Source organism: Cherax quadricarinatus, chromosome 92 (assembly GCF_038502225.1).
Source record: "Cherax quadricarinatus isolate ZL_2023a chromosome 92, ASM3850222v1, whole genome shotgun sequence".
Taxonomy (NCBI): Eukaryota; Metazoa; Arthropoda; class Malacostraca; order Decapoda; family Parastacidae; genus Cherax; species Cherax quadricarinatus.
In genome coordinates, this window is record NC_091383.1 from 14,005,265 (window position 1) to 14,031,371 (window position 26,107).

Consider the following 26,107-nt stretch of genomic DNA (forward strand, 5'->3'; position numbering starts at 1 on the left):
ATGCACAAATTAACATTAAGATTGACAACACTCTAATTACCAGAAATAATGGGGGCAAATTCCTAGGCTTATACCTTGACAACAACCTGAATTTCAGCACCCATATCCAGCATATAACCAAAAAAGTATCCAAAACGGTTGGGATCCTCTCCAAGATACGATACTACGTGCCGCAAAATGCCCTTCTCACACTATACCACTCACTTATTTATCCATACCTCACCTATGCTATTTGTGCTTGGGGATCAACTGCAGCAACACACCTAAAGCCAATAATAACCCAACAAAAAGCTGCAGTAAGAATAATCACTAAATCCCATCCCTGGCAACACACCCCCCCACTCTTCAAAGATCTAAACTTACTCCCAGTTCAGTACATCCACACTTACTACTGTGCAATCTACATCTACAGGGCCTTAAACTCTAATATCAACCTTGACCTAAAACGCTTTCTTGATAGTTGTGACAGAACCCACAGGCATAACACCAGAAACAAACATCTCTACGACATTCCCCGTGTCCGACTAAACCTTTACAAAAATTCAATGTATGTCAAAGGCCCTAAAATCTGGAATACCCTACCTGAGAACTCTAGAACTGCAGACACATTCATCACCTTCAAAACTACCATTAGAAAACATCTTATCTCCCTGATACACCCCGTCAACTAACTACACGAATACCACCTGGTGGTTCACACTTACACTCACTCACTCATTTGACCATAAACAGAAATATTAATCTCAGTCTTAAAATAATGAATCCTGTGATACTCCAATACTGAAACTATGTACTGTGCCAAAACAAAAGCATTCACATTGCTAAACTCACAAACTAGTATTTAGTCACTTAGCCATAATACCAACTTACCTCATAATTTGTAATATTTTACAATTAAGAATAAAACTAAGTATGCCCGAAATGCCTAGCCATGCTAAGCGTTCTAGTGGTACACTCTGTAATCACAATTTTACTACATGTAAACCAAACAATAACCAAATTTCTGTAAACTCAGCATTGTAATCCTTATAGAGAATAAACTTTGAATTTGAATTTGAATTTGAATGTGGCTCGTTTAACTTTTGACAGCCGAGAACTCCCATCCTCAGTTTATATAGCAGGACATCGGTTACAAGTCCGAAAGGTGATCCCTACACCACAACAGTGTAGAAATTGCTGGCGATTTGGCCATGTCCTTCCTGCCAGTGAAATATTGCAGATCTATCGCCGAATGCCCAGTCTGTGGTGCCGATGACCATTCTAATACGTCTTGCAATCGACCTCCCTCTTGCCTTAATTGTCATGAGGCTCACCCTTCGTACTCTCGCCATTGTCAAGTCTACTTAAATGAGCAGGAAATCCGTTACCTCAAAGAGGCAGAAGGTCTCCCTTATGCCATGGCAGTTTCTCATCTCCGCCTCCAAGGGAGACTCCCACGTGTTTCTTATTCCCATGTTTCAAAACGTCCCCCCACTTCTGGTATCCAATCTTCTGCATCCACCTCTGTGGTTACCTCTCCCATAGTCACTCCCGTATCTAATTCTTTTGCTGTCCTCGGCTCAGACGTTCCTACTTCAATGCCTCAGTCTGATCTCGCTTCTTTGTGTTCTCTCTCACAAGCCTCAGTAGCGACGAGATCTCGTATGACACCTCCTCCCAATCGTCCCTCTACTTCTCAAAAGTCAAAAAAAGGTCCGTTAACACCTCCTACCCATCTTCCACCTCCTCATTTTACCTTCCCTGTCTCTGTACCTGGTTCTCCCCCTCTCACTGGCTCTGTTACAAGTGTAGAGGTTCACCCTCCTCCTCGTACTGTACCTTCCTCCCCTGTTCCCTCCCAGGTTTCTTCCTCTTCTGCAACCTCCCAGGTTTCTGCCTCTTCTGTTCCCTTCCACGCTTCTCCAGTTCCCTCCACCCTTTCGCCCCCCCCCTACTTTGGTACAGTCTAATACAGTTCCAATCTTTACTCATCCTCGCCCTACCATTTCCAATATTGTCTCCCATACGACGTCTCTGAATTCCGAAACACTTGAAGCAATCTCTGAATATATTGCAGAGACCAAACCATCAATGGACACTGATCCACCCTCTGTTCCTTCTCTCTCCTCTCCTCCATCTGCGCAACTCCTTTCTTCACAGCGCACCATTCCTTCGCTGCTTGAACGTTTTCCACTGCCTCCGCATGTGGACTTTTCTAACCCCTCTAGTCCGTAGGAACCCTTACCTGCGGATTTCAGGTATCTTTATCATTGCCAATCATGGCCTATTTACAGTGGAATATACGCGGCCTCAGGGGTAATCGGGGTGAGCTTCAGATGTTACTCTCCCAGTTTTCCCCTGTTGGTGTTTGCTTACAGGAACCAAAATTACACTCTGCTGTTATCTCTCCCATCTCAGGCTATAATTTATTGTATTCTTCAGATCCTTTTCCTGATGGGACCTTTAATGAAAGTGCCCTTCTTCTATGCACTGATATTCCGTACCATCAGCTATTTGTTCATACTTCGCTGCATTACACAGCAGCCCGTATCCACTTGCATAGGTGGTATACGCTCTGTTCTTTATATCTCTCTCCTTCTCGGGCATTATCTATTCCGGATATTGCCTTTCTTGTTTCGTCATTACCGCCACCGATTCTGTTACTTGGTGATTTTAATGCCCACCATTTCCTCTGGGGGGGGTCTCACTGTGATTCCCGTGGAATTCAGTTAGAGGCTTTTCTTGCCACCCACCCCCTCCATGTTTTAAATACAGGTACTCACACCCATTTTGATCCTCGGACTCATACTCTCTCTTGCATCGATCTCTCAGTCTGCTCTTCCTCCACCGCATTAGACTTCACTTGGTCTGTTCTCCCGGACTTACATGACAGCGATCATTTCCCAATCATTCTTACTTCCCCTTCATATTCACCACCTCTTCGCATCCCACGCTGGCAATTTGATCAGGCAAATTGGAACCTTTACTCACACCTAACTGTTTTTAGAGAGGTTCCTTCTTCGTCCTCCATCGATGAGCTTTTACACCTCTTCTCGTCCTCCGTTTTAACCGCAGCTTCTCATTCTATACCCCAAACTTCGGGCAGGCATTCTCAGAAATGCGTGCCTTGGTGGTCTCCTGCTTGTGCTCGTGCAGTACGTTTGAAACGCGCTGCATGGGGCAGGTACCGGTACAATAGAACCACAGAGAGACTTCTTGATTTTAAGCAGAAGCGTGCGATCGCTCGCCGTGTCATCCGTGATGCTAAACGCACTTGCTGGCGAGATTATGTCTCCACCATCACCTCTGCTTCCTCTATGAGTGCAGTCTGGAAAAAAGTACGAAAACTGAGTGGTAAATATTCTCCTGACCCGGCTCCTGTTCTGCGGGTTGCCGGTGTTGATATAGCAAACCCACTAGATGTTGCCAATGAAATTGGCAATCATCTGGTCCGTATTTCTCAGGGACTCCATCTATGCCCCTCATTTCTTTCCTCAAAGTCTGCCAGAGAGTTAGCACCCTTGGACTTTTCTTCTCTCAGAGAAGAACAGTATAATGTGCCTTTTACACTTCAAGAACTGGAGGCAACACTCTCAGCTTGCCGATCATCGGCAGCTGGGCCCGACGACATTCATATTCGTATGCTACAACATTTACATCAGTCAGCCCTTGCAGTCCTATTACGCCTTTACAATCTTATTTGGTCACAAGGAGTTCTTCTACAGCTGCGGAAATCCGCCATTGTTCTCCCTTTCCGCAAACCAGGCACTACGGGACATGAAACCTCCCACTATCGTCCCATTGCTCTTACCAGTGCAGTTTGCAAAGTAATGGAACGCCTAGTAAATAGACGTTTAGTGTGGTATTTAGAGACACACAACAGTCTCTCCACTCGTCAATATGGCTTTCGTAAGGGACGTTCTACCATAGACCCCTTACTACGCTTGGATACGTATGTTCGTAATGCCTTTGCGAATAACCACTCAGTTATTGCCATATTTTTTGACCTTGAGAAGGCATATGACACAACTTGGAGGTATAATATTTTAGCCCAAGCCCACTCCTTAGGCCTTCGAGGCAATCTACCATCCTTCCTTAAGAACTTTTTAACTGACAGGCATTTCCGTGTTTGGGTTAATAATGTGCTCTCCCCGGACTTTATCCAAGCTGAAGGTGTCCCCCAGGGATGTGTTCTGAGCACAACACTTTTTCTCCTTGCTATTAATGATTTGGCCTCTAGTCTTCCATCAAATATTTGGTCATCACTCTATGTTGATGACTTCGCTATTGCCTGTGCAGGCGCTGACTGTCACCTCATTACAGTTTCTCTCCAACATGCAGTCGACCGTGTTTCCAATTGGGCCACCACACGTGGGTTTAAATTTTCCAGCACTAAAACCCACCAAATTACTTTCACTAGACGCTCTGTCATCTCCGATCATCCTTTGTACCTCTATGGCTCCCGTATCCCTGAACGTGATACAGTCAAGTTTCTGGGCCTCCTCTTTGATCGTAGGTTATCCTGGAAACCTCACATTACCTCTCTGAAGGCAACTTGTCACAGCCGGCTGAACCTTCTTAAAACCCTTGCTCATCTTTCATGGGGAGCTGATCGTCGAACCCTCCTTCGCCTACATTCCACCCTTATTTTATCGAAACTTGATTATGGTGACCAGATCTATTCAGCGGCATCTCCTGCTACTCTCTCTAGCCTTAACCCCATTCATCACCAAGGATTACGTTTATGCCTTGGTGCTTTTCGCTCTTCCCCTGTCGAGAGCCTCTATGCAGAAGCGAACGTTCCATCCTTATCCGATCGCCGTGATGCCCATTGCCTTTGCTACTATGTACGCTCTCATGATCTCCGCAATCCTTCCATTTATAGAATGGTCACTGATATTAGTAGACATTCTTTATTTGTTCGCCGCCCCTGTTTACTCCGTCCCTTCTCTCTTCGCCTTCATTCGCTCTTGTCTTCTCTTCAATTACCACCTTTCTATGTACATGTAGCATCTCACTTTTCCCTACCCCCCTGGGAAGTTCCAGCTGTTCGAGTCTGTTCTTTCTCCCTCCCTTGCTCGAAAGCCCAACTGTCTACGGTCGCTTCCCGCTCTCTTTTTCTTGACCACTTTCACTCTCATTCTCATGCCATTGCTGTGTACACAGATGGCTCTAAGTCTTCTGACGGCGTAGGATTCGCAGCAGTGTTTCCGGACAGCATTGTACAAGGGCATTTACTATCTTCGGCTAGTATTTTTACTGCTGAATTGTATGCCATCCTTACAGCACTTATCCGTATTGCATCTATGCCTGTGCCATCATTTGTGGTTGTCTCAGACTCCCTTAGTGCTTTACAGGCTATACAAAAATTTGATACACCTCACCCCTTAGTCCTCCGTATCCAACTTTGGCTACGCCGCATCTTTACCAAGCATAAAGATATTGTTTTTTGCTGGGTCCCTGGTCATGTTGACGTACAGGGCAATGAACAGGCAGACACTGCTGCGCGGTCAGCAGTACATGACCTACCAGTTTCATATAGAGGTATTCCATTTACGGACTATTTTGCTGCAATATCTTCCCACCTTCACACCCGTTGGCAACAACGTTGGTCTACTATGCTCGGCAACAAACTTCAATCTATTAAACCGAGTATAGGTTACTGGCCATCTTCTTATCACCAGTGTCGAGGTTGGGAGACTACTCTCTCCCGTCTTCGCATTGGCCATACTCGTCTTACTCATGGATATCTCATGGAGAGGCGCCCTGCTCCTCTCTGTGAGAATTGCCAAGCTCCATTATCAGTCAGCCACATTCTGTTGGACTGCCCACTTTATCAACGAGCACGCAGAATTTACCTCCGTCGTCGTCTTCGCTCCGCTGCTCTCTCTTTACCTTCCCTTCTCGCTGATGGACCCACCTTTCATCCAGACTCTCTCATTGACTTTTTGACAACAACTGACTTACTTCACAAATTCTGATACCTTCAGCCCTTTCTACTTCAATCTCTTGCTACCCTCTACCCCTGTACTATCCCCTGCCCCGCTGTTTTCTGTAACCTACTGATCATCCCTCCTCCCTTCTGCCATCCAATACCCTCGCTTCCTTCCCTTCCCTGCAGCACTGTATAGCCCTTGTGGCTTAGCGCTTCTTTTTTGATTATAATAATAATGGTAGCGAATGTGGTCGTAATATGGATTAGCTTGCAGGAGCTCTACCTCTTCCACTAAAGGATCCGTCTTGTTCATCCTACGGTGACTCTTCAGGAGAACTGGTCCAGGAGCACGGAGGCTCCTGTAGAGAAATGACGTGAATAGTTGAGGAGTCTTTCATGAGGGGTTGCATTAGTAGTTGTGCACAGCAATGATCTAATAGAGTGAAGAGCATCAGGTAGGACAGTTTGCCAGTGTTGAACAGGTAGATTGCACTACTTCAATGTCATTGTAACTGCCTTCCATATAGTACCATTGAACCGCTCCACTTGAGCATTGCCTTGAGGGTTGTAGCTTGTTGTTCTGCTGCAGGCAATACCTTTGCTAGCCAAAAGCTCCTGAAGTTCGTTACTCATGAACGAGGATCCCCTGTCTGTATGGATATAAGCTGGTATACCAAAAATAGAGAACAACTGTGAAAGACAACTAATAACAGTTGAAGCAGTCATATTTGCACAGGGGAACACAAAGGGAAACCTTGAATATTCATCTACTATGTTAAGGAAATATCTATTCTGATTTATGATTGGTAGAGATCCTTTGAAATCTATATTCAGTCTCTCGAAAGGCTGGGTCGATTTTATGAGACGAGTCTTCTCTGGCTGATGAAAGTTCGGGTTGCACTCTGCACATACTCTGCATGCTCTGATCACTTGCCACACATCTTCCACTGAGTAGGGCATGTTCTTTGATTTGACAAAATTGTACAGGCGCATAACTCCTGGGTGACACAAAGCCTTGTGGAGCGCTGAGAGTGATTGCAAATCATGACATGCTGCTCCAGAGTGGTACAGAATATCAAAGTCATAACACGATAGTTCCATCCTCCAGCGTAATATCTTGTCATTCTTTATCCTACTTTTGTGCTTCTTGACGAACATATACATCATGGATCATTGGTCAGTCCTTATGGTGAAATGTCTACCAGTTAAATAATGCCTCCAGTGGCGAACTGCCTCTATGATGGCCTGGGCTTCCTTTTGTACAGCAGCATAACACTTCTCTGATCCTTGAAAAGCTCTCGAAAAGAAGGCTACTGGTCGTCCTGCCTGAGATAAGACTGCAGCAATGGCAATGTCAGATGCATCCATTTCCAATTCGAATGGTAGGGACTCATCAGTGGCTTGAACTACTGAGTTTTCAATGTCCTGTTTGAGAGTATGGAAAGTGGCTTCTGCTTCCTTTGTCACAGGAAATGTGGTAGCACTCAATGGGCGGACTTTACTTGAATAGCTGTAGATACATTGTGAGTAATAAGCAAAGAGACCTCGAGTTTACCTGGAGTGTGTTTCGGGGGTCAACGCCCTCGCGGCCCGGTCTGTGACCAGGACTCCTGGTGGATCAGAGCCTGATCAACCAGGCTGCTACTGCTGGCTCGCAAGCCAACGTACGAGCCACAGCCCGGCTGGTCAGGAACCGACTTTAGGTGCTTGTCCAGTGCGTGCTTGAAGACTGCCAGGGGTCTGTTGGTAATCCCACTTATGTTTGCTGGGAGGTAGTTGAACAGTCTCGGGCCCCTGACACTTATTGTATGGTCTCTTAACGTGCTAGTGACACCCCTGCTTTTCATTGGGGGGATGTTGCATCGTCTGCCAAGTCTTTTGCTTTCGTAGTGAGTGATTTTCGTGTGCAAGTTCGGTACTAGTCCCTCTAGGATTTTCCAGGTGTATATAATCATGTATCTCTCCCGCCTGCATTCCAGGGAATACAGGTTCAGGAACCTCAAGCGCTCCCAGTAATTGAGGTGTTTTATTCAAATTCAATTCAAAGTTTATTCTCTATAAGGATTACAATGCTGAGTTTACAGAAATTTGGTTATTGTGTGGTTTACATGTAGTAAAATTGTGATTACAGAGTGTACCACTAGAATGCTTAGCATGGCTAGGCATTTCGGGCAGACTTAGTTTTATTCTTAATTGTAAAATATTACAAATTATGAGGTAAGTTGGTATTATGGCTAAGTGACTAAATACTAGTTTGTGAGTTTAGCAATGTGAATGCTTTTGTTTTGGCACAGTACATAGTTTCAGTATTGGAGTATCACAGGATTCATTATTTTAAGATTGAGATTAATATTTCTGTTTATGGTCAAATGAGTGAGTGAGTGTAATTGTGAACCACCAGGTGGTATTCGTGTAGTTAGTTGACTGGGTGTATCAGGGAGATAAGATGTTTTCTAATGGTAGTTTTGAAGGTGATAAATGTGTCTGTAGTTCTAGAGTTCTCAGGTAGGGTATTCCAGGTTTTAAGGCCTTTGACATACATTGAATTTTTGTAAAGGTTTAGTCGGACACGGGGAATGTCGTAGAGATGTTTGTGTCTGGTGTTATGCCTGTGGGTTCTGTCACAACTATCAAGAAAGCGTTTTAGGTCAAGGTTGATATTAGAGTTTAAGGCCCTGTAGATGTAGATTGCACAGTAGTAAGTGATTTCCCCCCAAAACTCTTCTTAAATCACAACCAAAGCTTCGTCTTGAAGCCAAACATGATGCCTTAAGCTGTATTGATAACTTAAGTCACACAGAACACTTTCACAAATTATTTACGTTGATGGTTCTGTTCACCAGTCCACTGGTGCAGCTGGTAGTTCTGCTGTTGTCACACAGTGATGGCTCTCGTAAAGAAATTGGAGCACGCATCAATAACTGGGCCTCTTCCCTTCAAACAGAACTGTTTGCCATACTCCTTGCACTCAAATGCATCCATGTATCTAAGATTGACACTTTAATTGTAACTGATTCTCTGTCATCCATAAATGCTCTCAACTCATTAAATATAAATTGTGGCATGCTTTTGTCAGAAGCCAGACATAGGTATGGTAAGATTGTGGACAGTGGAGTCAGAGTGCACATGCTCTGGATTCCATCTCACATTGGTCTTCAGATGCATGATAAAACTGATAAATTGGCTAAGCTGTATGCTTTCAAAGAGGGGGTAAATTACAATCTTGGGTTGTCAGTTAGCAGTTTGAGGACAATAATAAGAAAAGAACTTCAAATGAACTTTATTGACTTAAGACTTAGGGAGATTGACACAAGTCAGTGCATCTATCATCATTCTATCATGCAGGAGGAGCCACATGTCTATGGTGCATCCAACAAGATAAGCAGACTCTTGGATGTCACTACTGCCCGGCTCCGGCTGGGTTACAAGTATCTATGGCAGGTTAAATCACCACCACCAGATGTAGACCAAACGAAATGTAAACGTTGCCAGATGGACTATTGTCACACCTTGCGTCATTATGTACTGGACTGTGATCAAATTAATGAATTTAGAAACAACTCACTCAGAAATGTTCAAGAAATGGCAAAGTATTTTATCCACAGTGGTATATTACAGACCATTCTGGAGAAATACCCTGACTTTGCTAGCTGTAAATAATGCATTACCATGTGTGTGTGTGTGTGTGTGTGTGTGTGTGTGTGTGTGTGTGTGTGTGTGTGTGTGTGTGTGTGTGTGTGTGTGTGTGTGTGTGCTCACCTATTTGTACTCACCTATTTGTGGTTGCAGGGGTCGAGTCACAGCTCCTGGCCCCACCTCTTCGCTGATTGCTACTATGTCCTCTCTCTCCCTGCCCCATTAGCTCTATCATACCTCGCCTTAAAACTATGTATGGTTCCCACCACCACTACGTCACTTTCTAGGCTATTCCACGGCCTGACTACTCTATGACTGAAGAAATACTTCCTAACATCCCTTTGATTCATCTGAGTCTTCAACTTCCAATTGTAACCTCTTGTGTCTGTGTCCCTTCTCTGGAACATCCGGTCTTTGTCCACCTTGTCTATTCCGCACAGTATTTTATATGTCGTTATCATGTCTTCCCTGACCCTCCTGTCCTCCAGTGTCGTCAGGCAGATTTCCCTCAACCTTTCTTCGTAGGACAATCCCCGTAGCTCTGGGACTAGTCTTGTTGCAAACCTTTGCACTTTCTCTAATTTCTTGAAGTGCTTGACTGTGAAGGCTTACTCAGCCCTGTAACAACTTCAGTCAGTATTACCCAGGCTGGCTCCTCCTCAGGAAAATTAGTGAATAGAAAAAGAAATAATAACAGACAAACAAACACTTTATTATATAGAAAATATAAAATGTAAAACACTTAAATATGAAATATTAATCCTACATTAAAGAAAATGAAAAATGAAAAATATAAATGATAACTGAATTCAACGCTAATTTAATTGGGTGTCTGGTGTTGGTGACACTGCTTGTTGAAATCGTAGCCTTTGCTGATGTGGGGAGGGGGTGGTTCGCAGGTGTTGGTGACCATCCACTGGCTAGTTCTTCACAGTATACCAGTGAGTATAATATTCCGATGACAGGAAAGCAGGTTCTTTACCGCTGCAATGCTGTGGAGTTACGTCCTGCAATTTCATACAGGTGCACAGGTAGTGAGATCAAATTGGCGAAGTCTCTGGACGTTAGTCCTTCTCCATCATTTCTGCTCGTTGATTGCCAGGTGACCCTCTCTGACATCCAAGCTGGAAAGATAGACAGGTTACCCAATGCTTAAATAATCACTCTCCATGGCAAGTATGATACTTAAAGGATGTGGTGATTATTACAACAGTCAACATAGAGCAAGGCTGAAAAGACTAAGTTTATTATTGATCAAAAGTGAAGCTTTCAACCAATAAATCCACTAGAATACAAGGCAGGCATGTACTTACAGTAGAGTTGGGAGCTGTGAGTCTAGTGATTTACTGTTTGACCAGAGCCCCACACGTCACCTTCCGGGGGGGGGAAGAGGGAGGGGAAGGGATAGCGGGAGCTAGACTAACCCTACCTTAACAAGCAGCCGGCAGTCAAATTATCACTTTCAGGGAGGGGGAGAAAAGGCGGGACCCTAAAAGTACGGCAATGAGCTGTGACTTACAAAATGAGATTAAGACCTACCTTAACGCCATCCAGTAGCCGGCAATGAAACCATGTACAGAAGATATTGTTTACTCCTAGGTTACTGATTATATCTTCTGTACATGGTTCTACTGTCTCTACTCCTATCTATTGAACTTTTCCCCTCACACTCCCCCACACCAAGACTTATAGTCAAGGAGTATAAGAAGAATAGGCGAGGAAAAAGTTCTAACATGTGGAAGTCGCGTAAGGCAACAAATCTACTGACTGTCACGACTTAACCAGTCAGAGAAATAATTGGATGAACCATTGATATACACAATATGGAACTTAAAAGCCTGGAGTGCCAATGTCCACCTCAAGAGGCGACTGTTGGTTCCCTTAAAAGTTTCTAGGTATATCAAAGGTTTGTGGTCAGTTTCTAAAATGAATTCTTTTCCCAGCAAATAAAATTTAAGTTTGGAGATACCCCACACAAGGGCTAAACATTCCTTTTCTATTGTGGAGTATTTTGTTTCTGCGGGAAGGAGTTTCCGGCTTAGGAAGCATACAGGGAAGGGAGTACCATCATGGTATTGTAGTAACACCGCACCTAAGCCAGTATTGGAGGCATCAGTTCTCAAACAAAATGTTTTATTAATATCTGGAATCTTAAGTATAGGGTCTTTCGAAAAGATATTTTTAATTAATCTCTTTAAACTTTTCCCGAGCTACGTCGGAAAGTTCAAGAGGTTCCTTCACAGACTTTTTAAGGAAGTCCGATAAGATGCCTGTAAGATCAGCAAGATTCGGGATAAACCGTGCATAAAAATTTACAGAACCAAGAAAGCTACGCATGAGCTTCTTGGTTTTGGGGAATTTAAATTCTAATAAAGCTTTAATCTTACTGGGGAGAGGCTGCAGAGAGTTATTAAAAAGTATCAGTCCAAGATATCTAATCTTGTTATACCCAAGGAAGCATTTCTTCGGCTTGGCAGTGAGGCCATGTGAGCGTAACCTACGCAAAACTGATGTTAATGTTTGGATATGTTCGCCCCATGTGGATGTCATTACGTAAATGTTATCAAAATAAACTGAAACATTTGGCATATTACCCAAGACCTTTCTCATCAGTCTCACGTAGGTAGCACAGGCAGTTACCAAACCGAAGGGCATAGTTCTATACTGCATCAGTCCTTGGTGTGAGGGAAAAGCGGTGTACTGCTTAGAAGAAGGATCTAACATTACTTTATGATATGCCTGTGCAATATCAATCTCTGAAAAGAAGGAAGAGTCATAAAATTTGTGTAGATCACTATCTATTAAGGGCATAGGCTCAGCATCCCACTGAGTTATAGCATTAAGGCCTCTGAAGTCAATAGCAAGTCTATATGAATTATCCTCCTTCTTAACCATGACTACTGGTGAACAATATGAAGATACTGAAGGTTCAATGATCTTTAGTTTTAATAATTTGTCTACCTCTCGGTTAAATGCATCCCTAAGGTGAACTGGAACGGGGTATAATTTCCGTTTGATGGGATTGTCCGTCAATAAGTCAATCTTATGGACTACCGTGGAGGTAACACCTGGAATATCAGTAAAGACGTCTGAAAAGTTACTCACACATTGAAGTAGTTCATGTCTCTTATGGTCATCCAAAGATTCATTAATATTAATGTTGGTTGCATCCGAGTGGTCAAGAGTCACCAAGTCATGTAGTTCTTCATCATAGTCTAAGTTAGAGGTGTCAATTACGCACACCTTACATTCTTCAGTTGTCTTATCAAGTTCGTGTGGAAAAACTAAGTCAAAGTTGTTAAGGCAGTTAACTGAATTTCTTCGGTAATATTTCTTAAGGATGTTGATATGATAAAGCTTAGGTTTCCCCTTGACTTCTATGAGGTAGTCAACTTTCCCACAAATTTTTAATACCTTATACGGACCTTTCCATGCTACTAATAATTTATTTGACTTAATCGGCAAAAGTACCAGAACTTCATCTCCTACTTTAAAACTTCTCCTCTGACTTTTGGAGTCAAAATAGGTTTTGTACTGGTCCATTGACAAGCTTAGGTTTTTCGAAACTAAGTCAGAGGTCTCCTCAAGTTTGGATCTAAGGTCAAGGAGAAACTGGTAAGAAGACTGAACCTCAGCATTTACCTCCTCATTAGTCCATAAGTCATAAAGGATGGACAATGGGCCTCTGGCCTGTCTACCATAGAGAAGTTCAAAAGGTGAAAACCCCAAATAGTCACTGGGAACTTCCCTCATGGCAAACAAAGCACAGGGTAGGTAACGATGCCACTCCTTAGGTTTAAGGGAGCAAAGTTTCCTTAAAATGGACTTGAGAATCGAATGCTGGCGCTCAATCCTCCCATTACAGCTGGGATGATAGGGTGTGGTGAAGAGAGGCTTCACTCCCAGAAGTTGGTATAGATGTTGCATTAAGTCAGATGTGAATTGTGTCCCACGGTCAGACAAAATTTCTCTAGGGATGCCCACTCTGGAGAAGATGGACAAAAGGGCTTCAGCCACCTCTGTAGTAGTTATGGTCTTTAAGGGAACGGCTTCAGGGAAACTCGAAGCATAATCAACTAATGTTAATATATATCAATGTCCCCCAGATGATAGTGGAGATAAAGGACCAACGATGTCAACAGCTACTCTTTCAAACGGTACCGTAAAGATAGGCATTTTGACCATAGGTACTCGCCTGGTACCTCGGGAGGATGACAGTTGGCAAACTTTACACGATCTACAATAGTTAGTGACATCTGAGGACATTTTAGGCCAAAATTAGTTTTCCCTAATTTTATTTAAAGTTTTACGATGCGAGAAATGTCCGGCCACTGGCAGGTCATGAGCCATTTTAAGAACAGTCTCTCTGCATTGACTTGGAACAACTAAGATGGAATAGTCTATCTCATCTGAATTTAATTTGAATACTGACTTGTACAAGATACCTTTTATATATTCAAATTTATATGAAAAGTTTTTCCTTTGGATCACTTGATTTTGTTTAGCAGCATTATGGCAATTCTGAAGAGAAGGGCAATTACGTTGTAAATTGACAAAGGGGTCCTTCGATATATCTAAAGGCTTAAAGTCAGGGAAAATCAAAGGATGGACAGTAGGAGAAGCCTGGGCTTTGGTCTGAGCCCTAGTCAAGACATTTATGGTATCGGAGGTGATACCTTCACTTTCATCTAACAAGTGAACCGGTGATCCTACTTCCTCGCTTTCGAGAGTATCATCACTGGTTTTTAATCCCACATGAATCTCGCGAGACATTGTCTCATCTGAACTTTCGAGGGGCTTCTCTGACTCTACAGGAAGAGGATCTGAAACACTTATATCCATCTTTGGTGATGAAAGGTCAACCTCAGAAGGAAGAAGGGCACCTTTTACATTACCTATTAGTACGGAGCAAGAAGTGATGGGAGCTAGTACGGCTTCAGACCAACCTGTGAACCATTTAGACCTAATGTAACAACGGATGGTAGGAAAAGTGTCTGTACGGCCCAAGTAGTCTGAAAGTATAGCAGAGGAATGAGTGTCTTTAAGGTTAGGAAACAGCTTATCAGAAATGACTATACATGTGCATCCAGTGTTTCGTAAAATGGTAGATACATTAAGTCCATTAACTGTTCCTGAACAGAAGGGTGCTTGGTCATTACAGTCTTTAAAACATCTTCCAACTTTTTGGACCTTCTTAGAAGGACAATCTGGATGTTTATGTCCCTTAACACCACTCAAATGACAAACAAGAATAAAAGAAGTCATTTTACTTTCCACTAGAGGCTTTGATTTCTTAAGGTCTGATGAACCCTTGCCCTTTAGGTCTTTATAGGAATTGTGAGCCTCAGCATACAGGTCAGCAGCCTCAGCAACTTCCTCAGCTTTAATCAGGTTATGTTCTCTGATGAATGTTCGTATCCGGTGGGGAAGAGCTGTCAGGAACTGGTCAGCAACCATGAAGTCTCTAAGAGATTCATAACTGTGATCAATTCCTGAACTCTCTATCCAAAAGTCGAACAAACGAGAGAGTGTTACCTGTAACTGCTGAAAGTTCTGGCCAGGCTGTAAGGTGGCATACCGGAAATCTTTCCTGTAAGAATTAGTGGTTTTTTTATATGCTTTAAGGATTGCCTTCTTTAGTAGGTTATAATTACATATGATATCCTGTGACAAAGTTGCATAGATATTCAAGGCTGTACCAGAAAATAACATTCCTAACCTGGTAGCCCAGGTGTCAGCAGGCCATTCACAGAGGGTAGCGGCATTTTCAAACCTGATAATGTATGAAGTTATGTCTTCCCCCTCTGTGAAGGGAGGTAAATTAGGTGTTGGAATATGTGCACTAGCTGCAAGTTGTTCCATTACTCCATCTAATTGCTGTTGTGAGAAAGTTAACTTCTTATTCTCTAATTCAAGGCGAGTTTGTTCGAGCTCGCGATCCTTTTCTCTCTCTCTTAACTCATATTCTCTGTCCTTTGCTCTTTCAAGTTCCCTTTATTTAACCTGTTCCTCACGTATCTTAGCTCTGTCCTCACGACCAAGTCTATCACGCTCCTTTTTGTCTTCTTTCAATTCTCTCTCTCTCCTTTTTCTCTTCTCTTTCGATTCTCTCTCTCTCCTTTTTCTCTTCTCTTTCCCTTTCTAACTGTCTTTCTTCTCTCTCAATTCTCTCTTTCAAGTCTTTCCTGGATCTTAGCACTAATGAAAGATTCTAAATTTTTCCCTGTTATTCCTAACTTACTTCCAGCGTTCATCCAAAACTGGTATTCATCCATACTTGTAAGAATAACTTAAACTACCAGGGGAAATGAAACGGGTATTAAAGAAAACGGAGGGTTCAATTCCTGCTCCGCTCAAACTGTAAATAAACCAGAGGGCTCGATCCCTGCTTCAATTAAACAATATGCTTTAACGAAAACGAAGGGTTCTATGCCGGCTCTGAGCAAACAGTAAGTAGAATGGGGTCCCTTGACCATCCAATCTTCTCACCAACAAATCAAGAGTGTCCTATGACAGTTCCCTTGATACAATGAAAAGCTCAATGAAACAAGTTGTCACTGGAAAATCTCGGGTCCCTAGAGTCTAATCCTCCAAAGTGTTTCAAGCTACATATACAATTAGGTGGCAGAATTAAATATTATATCCTGCCTGACTTGACTTACAATAAATTGAGACTATAACAATCACCAAATCTTTCAAATACCTGTACTGTAGTCCTACCATAGAGAATGATTACTCATGGCTGGTGGTAACCGTCTGTGGTATGCAGTGTTGAAGGTCCAATGGTAGATTCCAGATGGAGTTGAATCTTGATTCAGTAGCGTTAATCCTGGCAAGGTCGCCACTTGTGAAGGCTTACTCAGCCCTGTAACAACTTCAGTCAGTATTACCCAGGCTGGCTCCTCCTCAGGAAAATTAGTGAATAGAAAAAGAAATAATAACAGACAAACATAAACACTTTATTATATAGAAAATATAAAATGTAAAACACTTAAATATGAAATATTAATCCTACATTAAAGAAAATGAAAAATGAAAAATATAAATGATAACTGAATTCAACGCTAATTTAATTGGGTGTCTGGTGTTGGTGACACTGCTTGTTGAAATCGTAGCCGTTGCTGATGTGGGGGGGGGAGGGGTTCGCAGGTGTTGGTGACCATCCACTGGCTAGTTCTTCACAGTATACCAGTGAGTATAATATCCCGATGACAGGAAAGCAGGTTCTTTACCGCTGCAATGCTGTGGAGTTACGTCCTGCAATTTCATACAGGTGCACAGGTAGTGAGATCAAATTGGCGAAGTCTCTGGACGTTAGTCCTTCTCCATCATTTCTGCTCGTTGATTGCCAGGTGACCCTCTCTGACATCGAAGCTGGAAAGATAGACAGGTTACCCACTGCTTAAAAAATCACTCTCCATGGCAAGTATGATACTTAAAAGATGTGGTGATTATTACAACAGTCAACATAGAGCAAGACTGAAAAGACTAAGTTTATTATTGATCAAAAGTGAAGCTTTCAACCAATAAATCCACTAGAATACAAGGCAGGCATGTACTTACAGTAGAGTTGGGAGCTGTGAGTCTAGTGATTTACTGTTTGACCAGAGCCCCACACGTCACCTTCGGGGGGGGGAGAGGGAGGGGAAGGGATAGCGGGAGCTAGACTAACCCTACCTTAACAAGCAGCCGGCAGTCAAACTATCACTTTCAGGGAGGGGGAGAAAAAGCGGGAAAAACGGGAGCTTGACTTACCCTACCTTAACTAGTAGCCGGCAGACAAACTATCAATTTAGGGGTTGGGGGAGAAAAGGTGGGAATATCGGGAGCTAGACTGACCCTACCTTAACGAGTAGCCGGCAATGAAATTATTGTTAATATATATATATATATACCCTCTCTACTCCTATCTATTGAACTTTTCCCTCACATTGACTAGGTGTGGGTTCCAAACTGGTGCTGCATACTCCAGTATGGGCCTGACGTAAATGGAATACAGAGTCTTAAACGAATCCTTACTGAGGTATCAGAACGCTGTCCGTAGGTTTGCCAGGCGCCCATATGCTGCAGCAGTTATCTGATTGATGTGCGCCTCAGGAGATATGCTCGGTGTTATACTCACCCCCAGATCTTTTTCCTTGAGTGAGGTTTGCAGTTTTTGGCCATCTAAACTATATTGTGTCTGTGGTCTTCTTTGCCCTTCCCCAATCTTCATGACTTTGCAATTTTTTTTTATATTTTATTTAAAATACAGTATACATGGAAACTTTATATAATAAGACATCATATAACTAAACAGAGAACTACCGGAACATATCTTAACCACAAAATAGCTATATACCAAAACCTGACAGTCTTATTCATTTTATATATGAAATTTTATATACAAAAACAATTTCATATAAACTAATACATTGCACACTCCATGGCACTATGATTATATAAAAATTTTATATACAAAAACAATATCATATAAACTAATATATTGTACACTCAATGGTACTAGGTTATACAAAATAACTATCAGAAACCTACATGACTCTTGAAATTTACACATGCTGTTCTTTATTTTTGGTTTAGCATATATTGAAAAAGGAATCAAAACTTGCAAAAAACCCTTTAATAATTAACATAAGACTTTCACAGATCTAGCATGTATGATTACATATGAGGAAACACTAAGACTCTTAATACCCCGACCAATCCCATATTTAGTTACTCAAACTAATTATAAACCCACAAAAAGTATACCTTGCCTGTATACAGTGATATTAGTAAAGGTGCTTAAATGAACATTAACTGACTATTATGCACCATAAATGAAATAAAAAAAATACATGTGATATCACTGGGTGTGGGAATAACATCCCACAAAAGCTGCTGTCCAAGGAACTTGAATATCCATAGATTACAATATAGGACATTATACATCTCAACCTCCCCCCTCACAGCGGAGACCGCTACTACATATACAAAAACAATCTCAGGCAAATGACACTTTTTGCCCTTCATCAAAAGTTTACAATCATCACCAAAAGGTCTGCTTATGAACATTCCCCTTAAAGGCCAGTATAACGTTGTACTTTTAGCGGTGACATCAGCGTGGCGTCCGCTTACAAAAGACTAAACTAAACCTAACGGGAATTCCAGGAAAGACCCAACATACTTCACCAAACCCCGGCCATAATCAGAACCAATTCAGTCTTGTTAGAGGCTGGAACATATACTGAATATTGCTTTTTATCTGTATTATCAAAATGTATGACCATTTTATGATTAATCCAAGATCTCAGTGCCACACAACGCCACAACCATACACACACAGACGCACGGAACCATTCATAATACATACACGTCACTCCCTAAACCCCACCCTCTACCCTGAAGTCTCTAACATACCGTTTGGTGCTACCACGGGGGGAAGTCCAGCCCCCCGTTGCCTTACCCCACCCGCAGTTGCAGCAACATTTTAACAGTAAGACTTCGATACTTTGCAGGAAAACTATTATCCCAACTTCTACCATATATGAGTTTATTTCTGCAATACGTTCTGTAGATACCTGCCGCAATTGCCCTGATCCTAACTGATCCCCCGGTTTCCCGCATACCCCACGAGATAAAGAGGAAATCAGCCACCACGTACATTATTGCTCTTCGTACCTCACTTGAAACTCCGCTAACGTCCAATGTTAAGGCCCGTAAGGTTGAAATACTTCCCCCACTAAGAAAATCTAAAACCCGCCCCAGCCACGAACGAACTTTGTCCAAGGTATCACAAAAGTAGACAGCATGAAAAGCTGTTTCTTCGAGACCGCAACGCAAGCAATCCGCCTCCCTTACCAAACCCATCCTATGTAAGACCGATTTTGATGCTAAAATCCCCATGACAAATCTGTACACCAATTCACGAACCCTTGGTGCCAACTTAAGTTTACAAAATCCATCCCATATTTCCCCCCAATTATACAGCGGAAAAGCAGACCATCCCTGTACAATTTCCCTACGACAACATATGCTGACCATTTGCCCCACCCGGATCCGTTGCGCATTTCTCAACTTCAACAACAAACGCAGCATGTCCTCACACTCGATTAATCCCCTGCCACTCCACCATTTACGCATTTCGATCATTACCCGACCCACCCGGATGCCCTTCTCACCGCCCGCCCTGAGGAACCGCTGCTTTACATAGAGAGCCTTCACCCATGGTCCCAAAGCCAAGAGACCCTAACGAGGAACTGTATGGTGTGGCCCTTAATGGGGTGAAACGAGTATTTGTGAAGTTCCTGAGGACTAGCTACTACAGCAGTGTGGTGGAGGAGTACCAGGAACGCCGAATGTGCCTCAACTCGACGATGGATGTGTGCTTGCATGACGTGTCTACTTACTATACGTGGGTACGAGTGAGGAATGTACCCTTTGAGGCAACTAAGTTTGGTATAATGGAAGTTTTTAGCAAGTATGGAGTCATTCATGAAGCCAGAGGTGGGGTATGGAGGGATGGACCATATGAGGGCCTCCCGGAAGGGTCATACAACATCAAGATGACCCTCAAGACGCCTATACCTTCGTATGTCATGTTGACAGGCACCAGAAATCAGGTATATGTGTCGTATGTGGGGCAAAGGAGAACGTGTCGTCTTTGCGGCTCTTATGATCATATAGCGGCGCAATGTGCACGTAGAGTTGCCCCGGGGGTGTCAGCCCCGGTGGAGGACGTCCAGCAAACGAGTGTGGTGGCGGCGGCGAAGACTGGGACTCCTCTATGGAGTGAGGAGGTGGAGAAGGAGGGTGAACAGATGGGGACGTGTGTCACACTCCCGGTGGAGGAGGGAGTTCCTACTCCAACGCCTGTGGTGGTGGAGGAAGTGGGGGAGTCGACACAGGAGGTGTCCTTGGAGTCAGTGCTCCAGGAATTCTTGGAGGAGGCCGTGGTAGGAGAGGACATGGATGGACGGACCAGTGAAACGCAGCAATTGCAAGGGCTGAGTGAGAAGTCGGAAGTAGCAGGGAATACTGGAAAGGATATACTTGTAGTGGCAGAGGTACACAGGGAGGATGTACCTGAGGAAGAGGTGGCTTTGGTAGGCAGCTCTAGGAAGAGGCCAGTGGGGTTGACTGAATTAGATGATGTTTTAACACCTGGGCAAAGACCAGGTAAGAAGGCATGGGCAGAGGTGGTCCGCAAATCCCCTACAGGGGGGGGGAGTACAGGGAAAATCGGGGGAGAGACAAGGGGGGGTAGGGGGTCCTATTAAAAAGAGTAATAAGGAAAGTGTGAGCAGCTTGAAGGGAAGTGTGAGCAAGCCACAGCGACACAGAGGTAAGCCGCCTCTCCCTGACCATTCAGGTGTGTAACGATAAATGCTAATGGCCTAAAAACTGAGGTAAAAAGGGTCTGGTTGGAGTGGTTCCTCAAAAGGTACGACGTTGATGTTTGTTTCCTACAGGAGCATAACTATAAGTCAGGTAGTGAGTTGAGATTGAGAGGATATAAGTTGTTTGTAAGCATGGCAACGCTTTTAAAGGGCGGAGTGGCTGTTTTAGTAAAGGAGACCAGTCCATTGCGAGTCATGGGGTGGGAGGAGGGGGGTGGGGGGAGGGTTGTTTGGGTGGATGGGTGGTGGGGGCAGAGTAGGGTATGTTTTGTGGGAGTTTATATGCCTGCGATTGGTAATGTAAGGATAAAATCAGATTTTGTTCGTGACGTTTTGTTATATTATCTCAGGGGTTTACCTGCCATAGCGATAATTGGAGGTGATTGGAATTGTGTGATTAGGCATGTAGACGTAGTACCTAGGGGGGCGGGGTGCGTGTTGGGTGTCTTAAGGGATGCTTTGTGCGATGTCGGGGTGGTAGATGTGGTTGGCAGGGGGGGGTATCAGGTTGAGCATACCTATGTACAGGGGAGTTATGAGGCAAGGTTGGATAGGATTTATGTGAGGCAGGGGATAGGAGTGGAGAGAGTTAGAACAGTAGACGTGGGTTTATCAGATCACAGAGCAGTGTTGGCTGACCTTAGGGTGGATGGTATTCCGAGAATATATCAGAGCTATTGGAAATTAAATGTGAGGCTTTTACAGGAGGAGGATCAAGGTCGGTCTTTTCAGTCATGGTGGAAAGGCTTTTGGGAGGCTAGGGATGAGGAGGTGGATTTGCTAGATTGGTGGGAGTTGCAGGCAAAGGTGAAAATTGTAGAATTTTTTAGGAAGAGGGGCAGGGAACGGGCACGCTGGAGGTTTGGATTGCAGAATTATTTAGAGGGTCAGTTGAATGATTGTTATGCGGGGGGGGGGGTAGGGAGGGAGTGGAAGGAGATATGGGGGAACTTAGGAGTCGTTTAGTAGAGATGCATAATGAACGTTTTGATGCACTCAGGGTCAGGGCAGGATTGGAGGACGTACTAAAAGGTGATAAGCCAACCGGGTATGTTCTCAGAAAATTCAAGGACAGACAGTTGAGGAATACCGTGGCGCATATTGTTGTGGAGGGTGGGGAGGGTTATGTGAGGGGACAGGGCCTCACTGACACAGATTCTATCAGTAGGTATGCTGATTATTGGTTTACGGAGAAATGGAAGAGAAGGGGAGGGGTGGGTGGGTTAGAAACATTTAGAGGGATGAGGGTTTCGCAGGGTATGGGGCAGGGGGATCGGGAGTTGGAGGGAGGCATTACGGGGGAAGAGGTGGGGGAAGTGGTGAATGGGTTGAGTCAGGGGAAGGCACCGGGAATAGATGGGTTATCTAATGATTTTTACAAAGCACATTGGGAGGTACTGAGGGAATGCCTAGTGGCGGTTCTGAATTATATGTTGAAATGGGGCAGAATGGCGCAAACACAGAGAACTGGGGTCGTTGTCTTGGTGCCAAAGAAGGGAGGAGAGGAGAAGGGTTTGGGAGATTATCGTCCGTTGTCGTTAATGTGTACGGATTACAAAATTTTTGCGAAGGTATTGGGGAACAGGTTAAAGAAGGTAATTGGGAGTAGCGTACATGGGGGTCAGTATGGGATTCCGGGACGGACTATGAAGAATGGGCACAGTGTGATAAGGGATTTTATAGAGAACTGTCAGGGAGGGGGCGTCCTTGGGTTGGATTGGGCTCAGGCATATGACTGCGTGAAGAGGGACTTTTTGTGGGGCTGTTTGGAAAAATTGGGTTTTGGAGGGGGGGTCGTGAGGTGGGTGCGCATTCTGTATGAGGGGGCTGTCATGAGGGTGCAGGTTAATGGTAAGCTGGGGGGGGCGGTGATGATGGAACAGGGATTAAGGCAGGGTTGCCCGCTGTCACAGTTGCTCTTTGCATGCGTGCAACATCCTTTTTTTGAGGCTGTGGACGACGCATTGCGGGAGGTGGGGGGGGGAAGTATGGGGGGCATAGTAGGTTATGTGGATGATACAACTGTGTTAGTTATGAGTGGGGAGGCTTTACGAAGGGTGGGAGAGGTCATTAGGAGTTTTGGGAGTGTTTCAGGAATGGTAGTTAATTTAGCAAAGTCTAGGTTATTGGAAGTAGGAACATGGGTTGGGGGGAGATTGGGGGAGGAAATGGGATGGACGGTTTGTGACAGAATTAGGGTGTGTGGGATATGGTATATGAGGCAATTGCAGGAATGTAGGAGGATTAACTCAGAAGCAGTCACGAGTAGGGTTATAGGCAAGTTAAAAGGTTTGAGGGCCAGTGAAGTGGCGTTACAGCAGAGGGCGTTGGTAATTAACTCGGTGGTGTATAGTAAGGTCTGGGGTGTAGCGGAGGTGTTCCCTTTGGGGGTGCAGGATATACAGGAAATACAGAGGAGGGTGTTGAGGTTTGTGTGGGGGTTTGGGAGGGCCTGGTTGTCCAAAGATGTGGTCATGACGGAGGTGAAAAGGGGGGGACTAGGTTTGTTGGCCTTAGGGCCTAGGGTAATGGTATTATATATTAAGCAGAGGTATCTAAGGGTGGGGGGGGGGAGGGGGGTGTTAGGGTGGATAGGGTGATGAGGGATGCTAGAAACTGGTGGAGTGGTAGGGATTTGAGAAAGTGTGAAGATGTAATAAGATTCATGTTGGCAGTGGGGCAGGTAAAAAGGTTGAAGGTAAACGCAGTGGTGGGTGTGGTGTGGGGAAGGGGTGTATTGCAGGGGGCCGCAGTATACCCCATGTATAACTGGAGGGTCATATGGAGGGAGTTCAGGAAGCTTAGGATACCAGCAAGGGTTAGGGAGTTGGTGTACCGTTTTCTAATGGGTGTGGTGGCATCTAAGTATATGTTGCATAAGATGGGGTTGGTTAGAGAGGCAACATGTTTATTCTGTGGGGAGGAGGAGACGGCATATCATGTGGTATATTTTTGTTCATCTTTGGAAGTGGTGAGAGTCTGGATGGCGGGGGTTATTAGGCTGTTGGGGGGGGGGAGTTGGTCTTTTCTTAGATCGTTGTCGATGGATGTTAGTGGGGTAGCAAGCGAAGTGGGCAGGGCTTTGATGTATGTTATGGCAGATTATTTGCATGTTTCTTGGGGTATGAGGCAGATTTCAGGGCAGTTGAGGATAAAAGCGTTAGCAGCGCGGTTTTATAGGACAAGGTGTAGGAATAGGTTAATATATGGGGGGAAATGGGAATCAAGTTTTTCGATAGGTTATCGTAATTTTACTGTAGCACAGCTTCTAAGGGAACAGGGGGGGGGGCAAGGGTAGAGTCTCTTTTATTGTGAGGGGGGGGGGTGTAAGGTTAGGCTAGCAGTGTGGAAGGTGGTGTGGGGGTGAGATAGTGAGAGCATATATTTATGAAATGGTTATGTTCCTGCAGAGATATTTGATATCGGCGATCAGTACCTTGGATACATAGTCATACATGGATTGCCTTGCATTGCATATTTTGGTTGGGTATATTATTGCATTCACTATCGAGGAGAGGTGGCTTAAGTGGCTGTTATGGCTTTTTAGGTCAAGTAGTACTGAACACGTGCAAAAATGATATTGCCAGTGAATAGCAGTAATTCTTTTTATTAACATTGAGAAGGGTTTTAAAATATAAAATAAAGCAAGGAACACTGTAGTCAAGTACGTTAGTATAGAATGATGCTTATTTTGTAGTTTTAACATGTAGCTGCAAGTACTTCCCATATTGCCCTTGTGGATTAGCTTTTCTTTAGATATAATTAGTATACAAGTATTTCCTTTATAACGGTACTTCTTTATAGAAGAAGGATTGTAATATCTTTGCACACGTTAATGTGACGAATATGACTGTCAAGGATGTTTAATTGTGTTTCAGATAGGGAGATTAGGATTTTGTGTTCAGTTATTAACAAGTTTGATCTTAAGCTAGGAGTTAGTTAGTGGTAGGGGTGTACCTGTTTGGTATTTCATGAAGGGGTTTCTTTTTATTATTCGCCCCGTCCTTGTGAGGGGAGAACCCATTTGATATGTTTCAATGATAATTATAGTCTTGGTTTATATTAAATATTTACATAGGTTGTTTAAAGTTGAGGTAACATGAAGTGTATTCTTTAATTTTATGTGTAAAATCCATGTCATACAATGATGTTCTGACAGTTTGAATTTCTTTGTTGTTGTTTTATTATTATTGATATTAGATATTGTGGGTGTATATTCTTCCAATTATACAAGTGTGTGTGTATGGTAACATAATGTACATATCTGGGTTGCTATGTACTTTTATATTTTTGTTGTGGTTTATGCATAACCAAATTCTGTAATTCTCATTAAGGTTTAATGAGGTAAGGGCATACCGTGATTGTTAGGTTACTTAAGGGTTTTTTCTCAAAACGGTGCATGCATATATTTTTTGTATGCACTGGCATTATTAATTATTGTTAAAAGGGGGTTTGGTAGGTCATGTTGTTGGATGTGTAAATGGTGGTAATACACCTACGGGTAACGGTTTATTTAAGTACTGGGATTGTGTGGTAGAGGAATTTTTGTTAATATCCAGTATAGTTCTTATTATTAATCACTTATACGTCCTTGTAAATACGTGTGATATTCTTTGGATTATATAGGTAGTATTTATGAATTTATTAAATCCACCTGTATGTTCGGGTGTGGGTTGCCTTCGTGTAGAACGTGGAATTGTTGTTTCATTTTTAATGGATAACATGTCTTAGTTTATGTAACGCATGCATAGCATACATTTAAATATGTATTGTGTTTTCTAAATAAAATATAAAAAAAAAAAAATTGTGGTATCATCTACGTTTTTTTTATATTTTTATTTAAAACAACACAATACATTAAATAGATAAAAGAACACAGTATCAGTTCTTACTCAAAATTATAAATCTCATTGTCTAAATGAACACAGACGATTAACGTTGTGTTGTCACAACTGTCCCTTTATACATTACAAATGTAACTAAAGTAAGATTACACAAGATAAAAACAATATACAATCTGCATTATTTTTTCCATTTTGTTATTTATATATTATTAATCCACAAAATCTTCAAACCCTCCTTTACAATACTCATTATTGCCAGTGCCGACACAGCTGACACTTCTACCCCCCCCCCCCGTATGTACAGTCCCCATTCTAAATAACATACATTAATTTCC

The 26,107-nt window shown here is 43.2% G+C and overlaps 1 pseudogene; it reads right to left on the minus strand.

Moving 5' to 3' along the window:
• Positions 1-26,107, minus strand: part of LOC138855398 (cytochrome c oxidase subunit 1-like) — a 53,137-nt pseudogene that overhangs the window by 17,880 nt on the left and 9,150 nt on the right.